The sequence below is a fragment of the Camarhynchus parvulus genome, chromosome 2 (assembly GCF_901933205.1).
Source record: "Camarhynchus parvulus chromosome 2, STF_HiC, whole genome shotgun sequence".
NCBI lineage: Eukaryota > Metazoa > Chordata > Aves > Passeriformes > Thraupidae > Camarhynchus > Camarhynchus parvulus.
Genome location: NC_044572.1, coordinates 28654381 through 28666852, shown reverse-complemented (window position 1 = coordinate 28666852; position 12472 = coordinate 28654381). Strand labels below are relative to the sequence as shown.

Genomic DNA, 12472 nt, shown 5'->3' with positions numbered 1-12472 from the left:
GAAATTACAGAGATATTTAAAGTAGAAAACTTAATGAGGCCTGCCTAGACATTTAAAAAATTGTTTCAGTTTGTCAACAGCTTCACTTTCAGCTCTGAACTGTGTCCTTGGATAGTCCATTTGTGCTTTTTAGATAATATAATTTCCTGTGGAGTCGGAGGAGTTTCTATATTTTAGAATTTACTTCCTTGATATAGATAGTTATAAATATATAGATACACAAGTTTTGTTTGTTTGGATTTTTTTTAATATACACTACAGGAGTAGTTGTGGATTAGAAGAAAGATTTCTAGTGCCTGAAATAAATGTCTTCTCCCATCATAAAAAAACATGATCGGCCAACCAATCATAACCCCAAACAAACAAAAAAACACCCAATGCCCCAAGAATATAGAAGAATGTAATAGTTCAGCTGTGCAGTTCAATTGAAACCACATTTATAAGAAACTTTATTTCCAAAAGGTTTTCATTAATGAGATACATTTAAACATATGATTCAATCCATTCATTTTCAAAACTGTAATTTGGACATTAGCTGTGAATGCTTTTAAATAATTAAAGTATTACTTTGTCAATTGCAGTGCTTGTAAATTCATGGAAATTTGTTGTCTTGAAGAAAAATTTGAAACCAGGCTTTTGGTAAAATGCAAGAAGAAAAGCGCTTTTCAATATTGGTATAACAAAAGTACCCCTCCCAGTACCTCATACCTATTTTGTGATAGTACATTGACAATCACAGGAATGAAATTATCATTAAAGGTTTAAGTTCTAGGTATATGATTGCATCCACAAAAGGAGGAAAAAGGGACATCCAGTAAACTCTGAAATCATACTTTTGCACCAAACAAAATGATTGCATAGTTGTTCAGAAGTTTGTAAAACTGATATGCTTAAAGGCACCTATTATTTCATCCATGCCAGTTGTAGTTAAAAAGGCTTTCATGTAAATACTCTAAATAAACATAATTACTTTTGTATTCTAAATTCTTTTGCCTGCGTATTATGCCTCCCAAGATGATTGATATTAGACTTCGCAAAAAATTTGTTTATCGTAGACTCTTGTTCTTAAAGGTGAAATTAGAAAATGCTGTTTCAAAAGGAGGGAAAAAAAAAAGGAAGGCATTAGGTTAAATATTAATTTGAATGTCTACAATAATGGGTACATATGCTATTTAAGGAAGTCATTATTCCACTGTGCAGTCAACAAGAGTATTGATTAGAATTAATTCACTACAAAAAGTCTCCAATCATTTTTAACATAAGTTTTTCCTCTTTAACAGTACCCTGAAGCTTGTCTTTTTCTTGGTCAATTTAGCAACAAATTTGCAATTAATCATTTGTTGATTGCAATGAATGGTCTGTCGATAATATGCAGCTTACATTGCTAAAAGGCTTATACAGAGCTTTATTGTTTTCCTTTTGTCTTGGGAACACTTTGTCTAGCTGTGTTTCCTAGAATGGATTTTGAATAGCTATTTTCAAGTAACTCATGCCAGTTTTAAAGAGACACCATGGACTGCTCTGAGAGTATTAATCAAGATATGCCCTAACTTTTCTCTGGCATTACAATATTTGGACATCTGTTCTGACTCCTTACATGTGAAGTAGGACACATTGGCATAAATGAAGGGTTTCATTATCTTAAATGTCATAACATTTGTTTGAATTATTTTGTGTAGATTTTAAATGCTGAAATTGTAATCTTGGGTTTTTTATAGATTTCTTTGTCCTTTCAAAAGATTATAAAAATTGAAGCCTTTTAAAATTCCATCCATAATTCTGAAAGCATAATTTACAATTTGTGCAATAACACTGAAATTGGTGTATATGATACTTTAATAATTTTGAACAGTGTAAGTATTTTTACTAAAAGAAATCTAAGGGAAAAAAATGCTTTTTATTCCAGTAACAGAATTGTTGTCGCAGATAATGTATACATAAAGGCCATTATGAAATGCCTCTTTGAGGAACATTGACATAGATTAATTTATTTGGAAAGTAACGACAATTTGAATGGCAGTTTTCATTTTATCAGAAGGAAACTGGGATTAGCTCAGTTGCTTAGAGCGTGGTGCTAATAATGCCAAGGTTGTTGGTTCTATTCCTGTATGGGTCATTCACTTAAGAGCTGGATTTGATGATCCTTGTAGGTCCCTGCCAATTCAGAGTAGTCTGTGATTGTGATTCTGAAATGTGTGTTACATCTGTCCTCCTTAAAACAGTGTCTCAATAGTACATTTCTTCTGGCTAGGAAGTGCCTTTCAATACAATGTACGTAACTGAAACGAAAAGAAAACTAATGCAAATGTTTGGAAACATTTTGTTTGCACTGATCTTTAAATTGCATATGTTTTATAGGTTTTGATTGTTCATTAGCAAAAAAATACCCAGTAGTAAAAGTAGGATTTAACTGGTTTACATTGCCTTTATTAATGCTATTATTATACAAAATAGTTGCAAACATTAAGATAATCTTACTCTGAGATAATATCTGATGTCATATGGATGTGATATTTATGCTTGAGTAAAAGTTAATATTAACAGCATTTGTCTTGGCTAACATTATAAGGATTACTTGTTACAAATATCAGCAAGACAAGTGTCTGCTTACTGTGCTGCAAATTTGGGAATTCTAGCTTGTCATTTAGTATTGATTACATTATTTAAGTAGTTGAGTAAAGCAGCACTTTACAAACAGGTGCTCTTTGGTTTGCAAATTTATTAAAATCTAGGAGCAGCTTTCAGCCTACTGTATTGTTGTTTTTTAAGGTAAAAAATGAAAAGGTGATTTGACTATGCTTTCATGACACCAAAGGTTTTTTTTTTTTTTTGGCATTTTCTTTCTCATGAAGCAAATTGATATATTGTCAAAAAATGATGGGGTTCTCCATCTGTAAAATACATTTATAGCATAACTGTCTGGCCTAAAGTTCAGAGAAACTGCCCCATTCATGTTGTTTACAGTGAAAATTTGCAGACCTAACTTTGACTGTATGCTTTAGTTGTCTCCTGAACTTACTCTTGCTCATCCTGCCTCTGCACTGCAGGTGTCTGCACCCTTAGTTCGATCACCTGGGGAGTAAATTTGTACAGTAGATCATTAATTTGGGGAATTATACCTAGTATTTAGTGTAAACAACTTAGCCTTCTAGAAAACCTCCTATGTATTGGAAATCCTGAGTAAATGGGTCTTATGCAAAGAGTTTTTATGCAGATATAGAATCCTCCCAAACAATTTGAGGCTGAGAATAGGATACTGGCATAATATATTCAAAGCTACCATGAAAGCCCTAAGTTGCTAAACAACCATGACGCACTGAGTCTGTCCAGATGGTTAGGCAAAAAGCATTATGCAAGTGCACTCTTGGGGGAATTTTTTTGATAGAAAAATTTAAGGAATTTCTCAGTTTCACTACACTACTTTAGACATTTTCACTAGTCTTCTGCACATTTGTATCCTTGGAATGTGAAAAGGCAGAAAAAACATTTCTTTGACCCTCTGTGAAGGATTAGTTCAGTACTTTGAAAGCAGTTTACTATTTCTTGGGTTCAAAATTCTGTGCATGATAAATTATAGCAAAGGACTTTAGTGCACTTTCCTGGGTTTCTGACGACATCAAGAATGTTATTTTTTATTTTGCTGTAGGATTGCTTAATAGTAAACACTTTTACATAAACCAAGAGTGGAATGCATAACTCATAGTTTGTAAAGTTGCTGGGTGTTTTTCCTTTTCAGTAGAAACCATTTTTGGTCTACCGTTTTCAACAACTCCATGTTTATTTTGTTAAAAAAAAAGTTTACTGTTTTCAATTATTAGTTTCTTTATTACAATAAAGAACAAGGTTTTTGTTGTCCCTAAGTATCAATATTCTGATAATAGTCTGTAACTTATTCCCTTTATTGCACATAACAGAACCTCTCTATTTATTACCTCTTTATTTACTATGGTGTAAATAAATATATTTAACCTCAAAGTCTTTTAATGCCCAGAGTCTACAAAAATAGTTACTGCATAACCTTTGTACGTTGTGCACTGGGTAGATCATCACTGTAAAGTATTTTGCATATCTAAATTACTTATTTAAAGCAGCTGTAGAAAAAGCTTGATTTGTTTTGGAAGGAAAATATATGTGAATTAATTTTTTAAAATTTGAATTCATCTTCCACAACACGTTTGTATTTTGACATATTTTAACACTTTTCCATATATCCAAATAAATATTAAGTCCAGAAAAGGCTTTTTGTTCTCTAAGCCATAGCGTGTTTAGGTTGTTTTTAATGCAGGTTCCTGTTATTCATAGAGAATATTTTTTTGAGTCCTTAAATACTCAGTAAAATGGCATGTAGTTCCATTTTTTAGTCTATTTCATGTTTTAGATAGCTGTTTCTGTAAAGCCTGAGCTATTTAATTTGGGAGCAAGTTAAATAAAGCCCGGGCCACTGTTCATATGAACTAGTTCTATTAAGTCATTGGGCTGACATATTTCAGAGATTATTAGCTCCTTGTTTTTAATGAAAATATTGGTCATTGACACGTAGCATGTGATTGGGTTTTGCACTTCAAAAAAGAATCTGACCACTTTCACTGTGTATGGAAACCAATACATATTCATCTTTTAAGTTAAATATTTGATTACAGTAGTAGTAAAACCAGTATATGATCAAGATGATCTCCTAGGGTGTAATCTCTTCCATCTAATGTTGTTACAAGCAATTTATTTTAATTTAATTTTATTTCTGCTGTACCTTTTCAGAGAAACCACTGTGGTGGGAGTAAACTTGGCATGAGTAGCTCATGTGAATCTAGCTCTTTCTCGGAAGCTTCGTAGTTGGCCAGTTATTTTCAGACTTACTGTTAAATATTGTCTCAGTTTGATATATAACTCTTCTGCCATTTTGGTATTGTTGCCTTCCCACAGCTACATCACACTGACAAATCCTTAGGGTCTGAACTGGATCTCAGGTGCTTACAGGTACAAGGAGGTGGCCTGTGTTGTTAGAGGAGAAAGGAGGGAGTAAGCTCGGAGGAGCTTCCACAGAGGGAGGAGTTAGAATCCATGTACACCTTAGCAAGAAAATAAAGGAGAAGGATTCAGAAACTATTTTGATTGATGCCACACAAGAGCAAATGCAGATATTAAACAAAAGTTAACAAAGTTACTTCTGGACCTTTGAGACAGAACAAACAGGCTATATGAAAGATGTAAGGGAGAGGATCTTAAAAAGTTTGTCGTAAATCAGCAGAGAGAGAAAGTGAATGTCTGTAGATAAATAATCCAACATCTAGCCCTAATTTATGAGTATGTTAGAGGTGTTTTTTATAAATTAATATTTGTTTGTCCAATAGGAAAGATAATAAATAATATTGTAATGCAAAAATTTAAATTTCAAATAGAAAACATAATGAATGAGGAAAACAGTGACCTTTTTCAATTAAGAGAAAAATATTCTTTCAGAGTGTAAATCAATGAGAGATGTTTTAGTGGTTTGCATATTTCTTATAAAAATAAATACCTGCTATGGAAACAAATGAATAGCATAAATATGTATTAAAATTATAAGACTCTGTTGCCAAGGCTTTGACTAACAAGTTATGGGAAGTTGCTAGGGAGAAGTCAGGTGAACATTTATTATTTGATCCCTATCAAGCAAATGAGTGTATAAAATGGGTGGTGATACAAGTTTTGGCTTGCACCCCATCGAGTATTTCAGAAGACTGCTCAAACTGTTGCATTTCAGGCATACCTTCTTAAATGGGAGAAGCTAGGTGTGCTCAGTTTCATGTGTGATTAACAAAAGATCTTGAAATAAGTTCAGAGCAGAAACATGTCCACATGCCTTTTAGGAGAGTCTTTCCAAAGGGCTTTCTTCTAACTCTTAAGCATACTGGGAGGATAGGGAAATCACCCTGACAGTTTAGGCACCGAAATTAAGGGCCTACATTCAGCCCCTGGGGATACTACTCTAATGCAAACATAATCAGTGTTCAGAATAAAAATACTCAAAGGGATTTATTTTTGTTTTGGGGAGATTTTGGGGGGTGGTTTGGGGTTTTTTTAAATTATAAGAGTGTTTGAAAAATCAGAGTATAATTTTTCAAGACACTACACAAGCAGTTATTCTTTATCCCAAATTTTCTTTTTTCTCTAAGTTTTAATATGATGCTAATTAGTATTTCATAAAAAAACCCTTAGTAATTGAGCTAATTATTCACTTTTCTCTCCTAAGAACTGCAGAAGTGCTGGGCATGAAAGTCTTGTTCGTTTCAAGCTAGATGGGCTTTTAATGTAAACTTTGTTTCTGTGCTTTTTATTGAAGACACCTGTGAGCCATTTCTGTGTTTCTCTGAAGAACATCTAAAGTAAGGACCAATTACATTGCATAGTGTTGCCTGTATTGACTTTCAGCCTAAGCTATGTCCTTGATTGTGCTCTGCTCAAACTCATTTTGCAGGATAATTTGGGGCTATTTCAACATAGTTCTCGATCAGCAGTTATCAGAAATGCTACTAAAGGTTTACCACAGAGATCTTTTTAATATACAAGATACTTAATACATTGTCTATATGGCTATGTTGGCTAATTGCCATGTGATCACTTTTCTCCTTCTCTTTTTACTGACCACATAAACACTTAGCATGGATCTAGAAGAACTCTTCTCTAGTTACAGTAAATTTAGGGTGACCAAATATAAAGAAGGGAAGATGTAGCACAGTGTATCCTCAGCAGAGATCATCTTACAGGGTACATGTCCTCTGCATTGCATTGAGTCGTGGGGCACATGACACATCTGGTCAGGTAATAGCTTGTCTTGCCTCTCAGTCTTGCACTTGATTAATGACTTAAAAATATAGGTACATAGGAATGTATTGTCAGTTTCTAAAACTCAAAATAGCTTCTCAAAGAAAGTCCCTGAGATACTGGTACAGAGGGTTATTTTACAGGGCTGGTCCCTGCACAGCTGGAACGTGTGGTCACCCCATATAAACTTATAAATAGTAAATGCCAAAGACATCAATGGCTGTACATGCCCACAATTTGTAGAGTTATGCACAGGCAGAACATAAGAGTGACTGAGTTTTTTTGCACAAACACGGGGGTTTTTTGGCAAACTGGATTCCATTTTGTGTCTGTGTAGAATCACCAGAAACTTAACAGAATTCTGACTTCAAATGAAAAGATGAAATATGCTTACGTTTTTAGACCTGTTTCAAATTTTATGTTACTATTTCCAGATAGACCATCCTCTGTTCTTTTGTCTATCATTTATAAATACTCTGGTTCTGATGTTCTGTCTTGGGTTTTGAGATACTGCCTGTTTAAATGAGTATTTATAGTGTGAACTGTCACTTGACTTAGCAATACATGTACTGCTGAAGTATGTTTAAACTTGACCATTAGAGTATATCACAGACAAAATAAATAGCATTATCTTCACAGTTTCTGTGTTCTTTTTGAAAAGCCAGGAACAGAATTTCTCAGATTTTTGTTCTCAGGTTTTTTTCTTAAAAAAGTGAATTACCAGTATCCTTTAGTAAAGCTGTTTTAAGAAGTACTTGTAATCTCTTCTTGCTCTGATGTTTTCAAACTACCATCTTTCTCATCTATACAGGCCCAAAATATCAGTAGAAATACAATTATAATAACTATTTTTTCACCAAAAACTAATGTATTAATAAAGTTTTTTTTAATCCCTTTTCCTTCTCAGGTTAATTAATGTCATTTAGTCTAAAACCTGGGAGTCAAATGTGAACTGACAGCTTGATTCAAACAAGGCAGAACTTTAAGCTTCTTGACTGCCTTTTTCTAGACTTGGTCATTCAATGGTTCAATATGATTGGTTTATCTAAGATTTTTATTATGGGGTGGGAAATACTAAAATGAAGGGTGTACTTCTGGTTTTTGTATTTTGTATATATGTACAGAAAGTAGAATGCAGAATTGTGAGGATGTTTGTTTATCTACAAAATAATTTCTAGTAAATAGTTATCTAGAAATTAATTTTAAGCCACCACAGCAAACTTTCTTCATCTATCTTCAATGATATTTTTTGTACATCTGTACTATACCATATTAATAACTGATGTGAGCTAACTGGTTGTTCAGGTTAGATTTGCATTCTGATCCAAAGATTACAGGTTGCTGAATTATCCCTTAAGCTTCCTAGCCTTGTGGATCCATTAAGCCTTAATTAAAGAAGCATCTTAGGAAAAAAAAAAATATAATCAGACCATTTGTATCCAAAGAAGATGCACACTGGTCATTTGTTTGTTCAGCAGCATAAAAATTATTATTTAATGGAAATTTTAATCACAGCAAACTTATAGACAGACATATATTAAATGCATTAATCTTTCTATAAGGTTATTCACAATGTATAAGGTTACTCCTCTGAAAAGACTGCTTCAGATTGCTTTCCGGTAATGCTAATACCCATTAAAAAGATGAATATATATGTGTGTAAGTCAATCATAAGGTATTAAAGAGGTGTAGCAACTTAAGCTTCTTTTCTTCTTGGCAGGTCACTTTGAGAAATGTCCTAGTTCAATTAAAATATTTTTTCCATTTCCTACGAGTAGATTCAGATATGCTCTGTCTGTTCTCTATCTTATCTTCACTGTCAGGATTTAAAACAAACCTGAGTGAGGTATAAGGATAGCCCAGCTGCTGCAGAGCCTGAACAGGTTCAAATGTAAGGGTGCATATATGTGTATATGTCTGCGTGTTCACCACATAAATGTCCTGGTTGAATACTTGTGTGATATAAAGATACATTTTTTTAAGAGTCTGTTCACTTTTGTAGAATTTAAACTGAGGTAAACTGCGTTTTCTGTTCTTCAAATACCCATTCTTTCATCTTGTTTCTAAATGCTACAGTAGTAGGAAACCATCTAAACAAGAAAGGCATATAAAAGTGCACACAATGTGGCAGTTTCTTTCAGATTTGATTGGTACTATGAATTTAGTTAAGAAAAATTATCATGTAGGCTATTGTCATGTGGCATTTGAATGACTAAAAATATTGTATATATTAAAAAAGAAATGCAGAATTTTAGAATAGTACTGTGCAACTCAAGTATTCATATAATAGTCTCAGAAACACAAAATTACCTAATTGGCTGCTTAGTTCTGCTGTAGAATCTCTGTGTTCAGCATTACTTTGTGCCCAAGATTGATTCTGATGCAAAACTGCTCCTGGGAAAAAAATCCTAATTCTTGGATGGTTTGGTGAAAAATATTATAATTAGAGGTATAAAATGAGCTCTGTGACTGAAATGTGGATGAAAGGAAAGGAGGTGGTTTAATTTTAAAGTTATGCCCTAAGACCTTACTCCTCCTTTCTTCTTGGAAAAGGCTTGACAATATTGTTTCTCTTCAGATTATTATTATTAATAATAATTTTTTTGCCATTTTTGGGTGTGTTTGCATTTACTTATGGTGTGTTACTTTTAAAACTGGAAAATATTTAGGTTCAGATATAGCAATACTGGAAAATTGTATTTCAGGCCAGAAAGCAAATCAGTTTACTAATAAAAATTAAAATGTAAATCTGAGAGATTATATAAATTATATACCAGTATCTGACTGTCAAATGATTGTTCTTTAAAAATCCTATTCTCTTTGCTAGGTAATATCATGAAGCATGTGAGTTTGCTTTACTGGGTTTTCTTTTTCATACCAGTTTTAGAGTAAAATACAAAAATAATTTCTCACATATTTCTGGCCATTCACAATATCAGGTACCAGGAAAGGTCAGCATATTTTGAAAACTATATTTGGTTTACCATACCATTACTCTGTTTCTGTATAGTTAATTAGGTGATTTTAGTATAGCTTTTGACACAAAAAATAAATAATTTCTCCATTGTTCCAACAACAGTCGTGTGTATAAACAAGTTGGGCTGGTTCCCCCTACTTGAAATGGATGAATGGAGTCTGCTAAAATCAGTTGTATTATAAATGTAGCCAAAATCTCACAACTAAGGGCTCTTTGCTCTCCTCAGCCAGGAAACTTCTAATGGTTGTTCCTCAAGATTCAGGGATGGTGTCTGGTAATTCCAGCAGCTCTTAGGAGACAGTACTTACATTCCTACTCGCTATCGAGTTGCTATTACTTTCAATTCTTCCCATTGCTTTTAATTTACTTAGACCAGTCAATGTGGTACTGTCTTAACAAGTACAAGAATACAGACGCCTGAAAAACAGAAAAGTCAGTGTAGTTTCTTGGGTGGTGGTTTTTGTTTGTTTTGGTTTAGATTTTTCCTCTCTTATCTTTTTTTCCCTTAAAGCAAAGGTTTGTTGTCCTAATGCAGAGCCAGCATGGGCTGGTTTTTGTAGTGGGGAGTTAGGACTGAGAAGAGATCCTTGGTGCTGGAGAATCTAAGGACTCTACTTTGGATTTGAAAGAACAGTTGGGCAGTATAAGCTGAAGGAAGCCATAGCAGCTCCCCTACATTTGAGCTTATATGTGTGTAGTTACTTTTCTGGTTTGCAGTTTCCATCAATAAAAGGAGCTCTTCAGCAATTTTTTTTAGTGAAATTGACCTGTTGTGTTCCTGTCTTGTGCTTTGCCTGTCAAAATTATCTGGGTGTATTACTTTTTTTACCTCTCTGTTCATTAAGTCAGTTGATTCATTTTGGAGTCAGACAGCGTTCAGGGAAGGGAAAATTTTGATCAAATCAACCTTGCATGGAAACAACTGCCTGTTTGCCATCTGCAGTGGGCATTGATCCCTAGCTTGTTTGTGCCTTGCGTTTGTTCTGCGTGAGTAAGCACATTAGCCTTTTCATTTCATTCATTAGACAGTTAGTCGTTGATTAGTGTTTCCTAGTTTCTCTCAAAAATGCTTCTACTCCTTTATTCATTTTGCCTTGGTCTGTCTTATGCTTCAGTGTGTAGAAAATGAACAGTTAACTACAATAGTCCTTTCATTTCTTTTTCATATGAAACTAGCTAACAAATATACTTTTCTAATGCTGGCGCATCTAATGTGGGATAAAGTATGAATGATGGGTCTTTCTAAAGTTAACAGAGTTATTATTTTAGTTCAGCTAGCAGCCATTATTTAGAAGTGTGCTGTCTCAGGGTTTACTGCCAGCTTTATATCATCGGTCTCCAAGAACTGTGGGATCACCTGGATACTTGTGGATAAAATTGCACATAAAAATAAATTTAAATTAAAAATGAGTGCAGTTTGAGAATACAGCACTGAAAGTTTCAGATGACAGTTTGGATAACAGGACAGAACAATAAGGCATTTGTTGACTAACACCATTCGCTTGGGAATTTTGTTGTCATTTCCTTGCAGAACTGTGAAATGTTGAATGACAATTCCGTTCTTAAATATGACAGAAAAATACATGAATAATTATGCAATCTGCATAAAGCAGCAAACTATGTACGTCTTTAGAAACCACATAACTAGTTCAGAAAAAAAATTGAGTACCTTGATGGAGTCAATGCGTTTAATGTTGCTTCTAACTGATCTAATTTGATCAGTGATCACAAGTTTTGCCTAAAAATTTTATACTGTGTTACACCCTTAAGTAGATAGTGTGTAAAATTTTATGAATCATGCATTGCTTTTATTTATAATTGTAAAAGTTTATTTATATGTTGTCAATCTATCTGAACAATTTTACCTTTGAATTTAATGGTATTAAAGTTCGATATTTATCTTTTCAAAGCACCCATAAGTTAGTAAACCAAACATTGAAGGTTGGACCAGTCACTTCTCTGGTGCGTGCCCTGCTCAAGATTCTAGTAAATACAAAACTTTTTAAAACACAAAATGTTGAAGCTATGGTTTATACTAGTGGGTACCTTTATATCTGCATTAAATGCTTGCTTATTTGTGAATTAGATTAACATTGATTTGTTTAAATAAAAATTATTTTGAACAAAAGTTTTAGTCATGTTTGGAATCGTTAGTAAATAATTTAAGTATTTAATTTTAGGGGCTTTTCCTCCAAATTCTAATTCCCATTGTTTGCAAATAATTTAAAATGTTGTTAGATGTAGGGTTATATTGAATTTAGTATTTCTCTCAAATTTTTAGTCTTTATAGTTCCATAATCTTTTAAGTTGGTAAATAATAGGTGGGGAAGTTAATATGTGGATGATAGTTGGTTATAGTGACAGTTTTATTTGTAGTTTTTCTCAAATGTTATTTGCATGGAAACTGGAATTCTTTGAAATTTCTTACTAACTGGACTCTTATATTTATATTCATATGCATCCAGAATTTTAAGACATAACTACAAAGACATGATCCAAATGGATTTCTCTGTGTTTACTATCTGCTGCAAGACTCAAAAATTGGTAGATTTCATACTCTCACAATTCATTTAATACAAACATTGACAAATTAACGATTAATTCCCAGTTTGTAAAGTTTTAACAATTATTATGAGAAATAAAAATTACATTATCTGAATCGATGAAAAAATTCTCTTCATACCTACAAATGAG

The 12472-nt window shown here is 33.2% G+C and overlaps 1 protein-coding gene across 5 annotated transcripts in view; it reads left to right on the top strand.

Moving 5' to 3' along the window:
• DGKB (diacylglycerol kinase beta) overlaps positions 1–12472 on the top strand; it is a 389721-nt gene that overhangs the window by 239497 nt on the left and 137752 nt on the right. The gene's annotated exons all lie outside the window — the stretch shown is intronic.